Here is a 6,000-nt window from a genome sequence, read left to right as displayed (position 1 = left end):
AAAGCGTAAATGACAACATTGTTCAGCAAAGTAAGATCTACAAATAAGTCACATATCGGAAACTGAAATTACAGGTGAGCGATATCAGGCTCTCATGAGCTTCTTGCTGTTTTTTACCTTGATTTATGTTTTTAATCTTAAATTTATGAAAATCGGTAAACTTCTGTTGACTATCTTTACCTTATCGCGATGATGAAAAGATAATGAAAAATTGCATTGCATTGTTCGTATCTCATTGATGTATATCCCACATTTCTTTTCATTCATATTCCTTGTGTACCTTGTATAATGTGATCTTTGGCTTCTTAAATCTCACCCCATGCCTAAATATGATTAAGATATGGCATTTTCATAAATATTCAATTTTTTCAGTTCACAAGATAAAAAAACATTCACACAAGGTTATTTCTTTGTATATAAATTGTGGCCACCTTGCTGCCATTTTCCTGAAACTTATTTTCGATGTTTTGATGAAAACAAACATTTAAGCAGTTGAAATGCCGTTTCGTTATATTTGAAATCTACTAAAGAAGTATCAGAGTTATTTCTCTTGTATTGCTGTAAAAAGCCATTACATTGTTGAACACATCACAGTTTATATCAATGATCTTCCAGCACATTTCCAAAAATCCTATATTTACCTCCTTTTATAAAATATTCTGAAGCCTATACTAGAGTAGAAACCTCGTCAGTGGTGGTTGATAGTCACATCTTTATATGTTTTTTTCTTTAACGGAATTTGCTTTTGATGGAAGATGTTTAATAGTCTCTATATTGAATGCACAAACTTCTCGAAGAGCTGAACATATTATTGCTAATACACTTTTTATTGTATATGTATGTTAATTTTATTTATTGATTGTGCCATTGTGTTACTGTCTCATCGCCGTTTACCCATCATCTCTATTTACTCATGTATTTTTTATTTACGATTTTGATACATTTTGTTGTTAAAAGGACGTGGTGAACAGTCCAAACAATATTAAAAATTAACGAAACGCGCGTTTGGCTTCCTAAATTATAAGCCTGGTGTATTGGATGGGTGGTTAACTTTCCTTTTTTAAATATCAGTCCGTTTCAAACATTTCTTATACTATACCATGCCGAAGGTACAATTAAAATCACGTTTTGTAGAATCTTAACTTCTCTTCTGAATCTTTTGCAAAAGAGTACTTATCAGTTAGTTAAAAAAATACCTTTAAACGACTTAACGAATACATTCGCGAATTAATGCCAGACAATGGTAAAACATGAACGAGAAGACTTGGATTCTTTTTTCGAATGGGTTAAGGTTGCGAGGTGTCATAGATGCAGATTATAATTTATAAACTTAATGGTCTATGATCACTCATACTTCATGTATCTTCAAAGACCCTAATGTTATTTAACACTGGCCTTCATGACAAAAATGTTGTTTTCCTCGCAGACAAGTTTGAATCAATATCATTATTGTTTGAAATCACAATACATACATTGCTAGATAAGGGAATTAGGTATTGAATGACAATGCACGAGGAAATCTAACCTTAACTTACTTAAAAAATAATTATGTACAACCATAGGACTGCATTATGTTCCATTGTATTTTCAATCAAACATAAAGAATTGGATATTCCCCCACTATACTGGATACCCAAATTACATCTGTGTCCATACAAACAACGATATATAGCTGGCTCTACCAAAGGCTCAACGAAACGTCTTTCCAAATTACTAACATTTCTTTTATCATCAAACAAACCGGGCTTCATGGAATCTGTGAAACTATCTTCTTCATTGGAGTAGTGAATCAGATGTGACTGTTAAAACATTCCAAAGGTCTGTGAGAGTATTTACAATTTAAGTTCCTCTACTAATTCAATAGCATAGAAATATTGACTTCTGTTTCCTTTACATAAGCATTCCACATTCTAAACTAAGAAAAATTTTATTTTATGAGAAAAAAAACAGTAGATTAAAAAAATCCGAAACTGACATCATCGTGGTACTTGATACTTCAATCAACAACATATTTGTTACGTTGTTGTTTGCCAAAAAGTAGCAATAGGTTAGTTGGAAAAAACCTTTAAACTATTAATGATTATATTGAGAATTATGCCCAAAAAAACTTAAAACGTGAACAAGACGAATTTGATACTCTTTTCGAATGAGTTAAAGCGGCGAGGTCATTGATACAGATACATAATATATTAACTTAATGGATCTATGAACAATGATGCTACATATTTTTCAAAGACTCAAATGTTGTTAAAAACTTGTCATGGCAAAAATGTTATTGACACTACAAAAGTTTTTACGATCATCTTCACGAATTGGTTGAACGATACGATATGTCTGTCTCTCAACTCACTAACGAAAAAAGTTAAATCACAAAAATAATGAACTTCGAGGAAAATTCAAAACGGAATGTCCCTTATCAAATGGCAAAATCAAAAGCACAAACACATCAAACGAATGGACAACAACTGTCATATTCCTGACTTGGTACAGGCATTTTCTTATGTAAAAAATGGTGGATTGAACCTGGTTTTATAGCGCTAAACCTCTCACTTGTATGACAGTCGCATCAAATTCCATTATATTGACAACGATGCGTGAATAAAACAAACAGATATAATAGATAAAAATGTCAAAAAAGGGGTACAGCAGTCAACACCGTGTCACAATCTTAATCACAACAAAAACAAACAAATTTTTTAACAAAGAAGCACAAAAAAGCATATATATCACATTTAACAATCTCGTTCATTGCTTACTTATTTTTGTATTTTATTTATGTATGCCAAATCAACCCATAAAGGATCGAGGGATTTTAAGCACTGGGACCGAATCGTAATTTTAACATTAACTCTGGCGTAGAATCGCGTGTTTGACGTCAGAATGTAAACGTAACACAGGTAGAGATATAAAATAATTTTGTCTTCCAAGTATGCAAAAATTATAATAGAACAATGTTTTTGCGGTCTAAGATCTTAAGGATACCAGGATAGTTGTCTGATCTGTAAATTTACCGATTGTGACATTTTGAATGAGTGTCGATTTGCATGGCGGATGGTACATGCAAAGCAGGAGACCCGTACATTGTCATCGCATCTGATCCTACTCCTTTTTGGAGTTCATGAAATTCCCTCAGTATTTGTTTTTTTCTTGATTTGTATCTCCTCAATGGATTTATGACATTTGAACATCTTAAATTACTATTGTCTCTAATTTTAATGGGGGATACCCTTTTCTGTTAACCTGTTTTGGGCTATTTCAAGGTGTTGTTAACTGTTATTTGAAATATATATAAACTGTTAACTGTTTTCAACCCACTGTCTGTTATATGTTTTGTTCAAATTGGCAATGTTGTTAACTGTTTTATATGAAAATGGGATTCCTGTTATCTGCTACTTGACACTTAAAGTGTTCACTGTTTTTGACATAATTTATCTCTTTTAACTGTTATTTACAAGAATTTATAAATATAAGGAGATGTGGTATGATTGCAAATGAGACTATTCACCAAAGTTCAATGAAGTGGATGTAAGCAATTATAGGCAACCGTACGGCCTTCAACAATGAGAAAAAACCCATGTCGTATGGTCGGCTACAAAAGCCCCCGTCATGAAAAATATGGAACAATTCAATTGAGAAAACTAACGGCCTAATTTATAACAAAAGAATTTACGAAAAAATAAATATGACAGACATGAACCAACGACAACCACTGAACTACAGACTCCTGACTTGGGACAGGCACATAAAGAATGTGGCGGGGTTAAACATGTTTGTGAGCACTCAAACCTACCCCTAACCTGAGACAGTGGTATAACAGTACAACATAAGAACTATAAAAATCAGTTGAAAAAAGACTTAACTCATTAGATGGATACAAATAGAAATACATCTAACAAAATCACATGGTGGACGTGGACGGGTACTTATACATCCATCCTCACAACAAAAAGACATGCAGTACAGATCTGAGAGTACTCACAGTCACTGACAGATATTTCAAAGCCAATAGCAACTAATAAAAAAAATCATGTATCTAAGACTAAAATATCAATCAGTAATCATCCAACATCCAATGGATTTAGTGTAAAGACGTCATTAACAGTCAGAGAAAAACATGACCTTGTACAATGCCAAACTATAGGTATCGACAGATTGTTGTACCGTGAAAGTACATATGTGTAATATTTAGTATGTTTTTAAATTACTGAGAACAAAATCAATATTTATACCAATAAAAACAAAATTCAAAGATTTTAATTACAGTGTTGAATAGGTAACCTTTTATAATAAGTTTGATAAGTTTACCCGGATCGTATCTAAATTTCCAGGCTCGGTTTACAACATCACCGTAAAATTTAGGATGTGCTATACCGTTTGAAATAAGTTTGCAACAGGTACAGCCAAACTTGCAGACCAAATCTGTGTATCTATGGAAGAATTTAGTAAAGGTTTTAAGTAATATGTGGTAACGAAATCCCTGACTTAATAATTTACTAGTAATACGAAGATTACGCTCATTGAAATCCAAAACGTCACTACAGACACGAGCATAGCCAACGAGTTGGGATATATAAAAACCGCAAGACGGTGTCAAAGGAACATCACCGTCCAAAAGGGAAAATTAACGATAGGGAAAGAAAAATCATCCCTTTTGTCGTAAATTTTGGTGTAGAGTTTCTGGTGTATTATTGAAATATATAAATCTAGGAAAGGACAGTTATTGCTGTTAATATTTGATTTATTTAAAGTAAGTTCCTTTGGGTATATTTCAGCAGTATATTTAGAGAATTCTTGATTATTTAACGAAAAAATATCATCAAGATATCGGTGAGTGTTGTTGAATTTATCAACAAATGGAATTTAGACGGTTCTTTACTGAGTTTGGCCATAAACTGTGATTCATAACAGTAACAAGTCTGCTATTTTAAAGGGGCACAATTGGTGCCCATAGGAATACCTACAACATGTCGATAAACTTTATTGCCGAAACGTACATAAATGTTGTCAAGGAGAAAATTTAGTGCTTTAATCATCTCATCACACCTCCAGTAAGTATATCTAGCATATTTACTTTTCTCAGTAGAGAAAAGTTTTTATATGAGTTGCAGCAAATAAATTTGCAACCAGATTTATCATACGACTATTCAATTAGATAGGAAAACTTTTGTTTAATAAGATTGTGTGGAAGTGTAGTATAAAGAGTGGAAAAGTTTATTTCGTCCCCTATTTAATTTATCCCCACGTTAACAGGAATGGCCACTTCTGACCTGGGGAGATGTTCTGACCCAGCTCAACCCCCTGCTCAATCCCAAGAGAAAAACAATGACAATGAGATTAAGATAATAGAGTGTTTGCTAAGTTACACTGACCCAGAGCACCTGCATGGAGTTGTGAAATCCATGGACAAAGGGCAAAACCACGACAACAAGCAGACAGCATAAATATAGGATAAACGGTGGACACAATACACTAAAAGTACATACAACACATGAACACAAACCTGAACAAAACTGGAGTGAACTCAGGTGCTTTGAAAGGGTGAGCATTTCCTGCTTTTTGCAAGTCACCCGCCGTTTTGTTTTGAAAATTCCTCAAATTTGGATAGAACAATCGAATACCTCAACATTGTGTGATTTTTCAATATATCTGTTAAGTGTTATTAAAGTTTTTACACCGCTGTTATCTGTTAATCAGTTAAAATTGGTGTTAACTGATATCAGCATTTTATATTTGTTGTTAACTGTTTTTGCCAAAATCGAGGTGTTGTTAACATGTTAACGGACCCTGCTATTGCCCCCCTCTTCAATAGACAGTCGGCACTCCTACAGGAACTAACTGTACTCCTGTTCTCGATGACTGTTATTTAATCATTTCATGCATATTGTATACAGGAGGTTCTCAAACGAAAACTTAATAAATGGCTAGTATTATTTTTTTTCTTTACATTCTGCTGTATAGATAATCACATCTCACTGATTTTGATTTATCTCATTTATCCAT

The sequence above is a fragment of the Mytilus californianus genome, unplaced genomic scaffold, assembly GCF_021869535.1.
Source record: "Mytilus californianus isolate M0D057914Y unplaced genomic scaffold, xbMytCali1.0.p SCAF_3, whole genome shotgun sequence".
NCBI classification, from domain to species: Eukaryota; Metazoa; Mollusca; class Bivalvia; order Mytilida; family Mytilidae; genus Mytilus; species Mytilus californianus.
Note: the sequence above shows the minus strand (reverse complement) of the source record.